At 37.3% G+C, this 1148-nt stretch overlaps 1 long non-coding RNA gene across 1 annotated transcript; it reads right to left on the bottom strand.

Moving 5' to 3' along the window:
* Positions 1 to 627: 627 nt before the first annotated feature.
* LOC109581899 (uncharacterized) lies at positions 628 to 1142 on the bottom strand. The gene is made up of 2 exons (XR_002184819.1): positions 816 to 1142; positions 628 to 748 (listed from the first exon to the last, which is right to left on the bottom strand). It is a non-coding gene; the product is annotated as an uncharacterized LOC109581899 (long non-coding RNA).
* Between the last annotated feature and the right edge of the window lie 6 nt (positions 1143 to 1148).

The following is a 1148-nucleotide window of genomic DNA, read 5'->3' as shown; positions in this document are numbered from 1 at the left end:
CGAGGCAGAGTGAGGAGAGTAGTTCTGGTTAAAACAGCTCCAAAGAGACCCAAGATTAGTAAAAACAAGAAGAACAACAACCCAAGAACACTGCAACAGAGTCCTTTGCTCTTAATATCGCGGCCTTTTCAATTAAAATTGCATCTGGTAACCATGGTAATTGCTGAGCGCGGGGAAAAATCGCGAAAATAAGCAGCCGCGAATATATCCCGACCTACGGTATTAAGAAAGTTGAAAACCACTGCAATAGCTACAATTTACATATATATCAAGAATTATAAGCTATACTAATGGATACAACAATGCTAAACACACACAAACACATAGCTAGGCTACTTGCTGGGACCTTTAATACCTTAGAAAAATTTTCCCTTTTCTCCTACAACAATGAAACGTTTGCAGAATAACAGATATATATAATACTAATAAGCTACCATGTAACTGTAATTGCATTCATTCTATTTTACAAGTTATAGAATTTAATATGATTTTTGTGTCAGCCATTTTAAATCCTTACAGTGGAAACAAGCACCTGAAACCATAGGCGGTTCCAGGGGTGGGCATATTAAGGGGCAATGCGCATGCCCACCCTGAAGTTTTGACAGGAAAAGGAAGTCATCATAATCATTAAAATTAATTATTATTGTTATTAAAATTAACTTTTCATGAATATTTTGAATGTTAATTTTGTAATCATTTCTTGCAATGGCAACCAAGCGTCAAGCAACTTTCCTTTCTTTCTTGCCTCCTAAACCAGAAAAAAAGAAATACCAATGATGATGACCTTATTGAAAGAAGTAAGGTTAATAACTAACATGTATAGATCTATAAATAAGCAAGTACTGCTTGTCATAAATCATCAGTTGTGTTAATGGCAGCTGCACACAAAATTTACTACCTGAAATTTCTATAGATGAGCCAGATCTAGTGTCAGTTGATTTCACAGAGTTAGAGACTAATGATTATGATCTTCCTTGTGATACTTCTACTTCTAGTGATGCTGAGCCTGATTAGTCTGATTAGTCTCGCTATAGCCAGACCATTCCCCAGCCTACAGTCATTGGGGTGGACGGAAATGGCTGTAGGCTGGGGAATGGTCTGGCTAGCGAGACTAAAGTCTCACAGTCAATCACGAAGTCACACTCACG

The sequence above is a fragment of the Amphimedon queenslandica genome, unplaced genomic scaffold, assembly GCF_000090795.2.
Source record: "Amphimedon queenslandica unplaced genomic scaffold, v1.1 AMPQUscaffold_13412, whole genome shotgun sequence".
Lineage (NCBI taxonomy): Eukaryota > Metazoa > Porifera > Demospongiae > Haplosclerida > Niphatidae > Amphimedon > Amphimedon queenslandica.
This window is presented reverse-complemented; position numbering and strand designations above follow the sequence as displayed.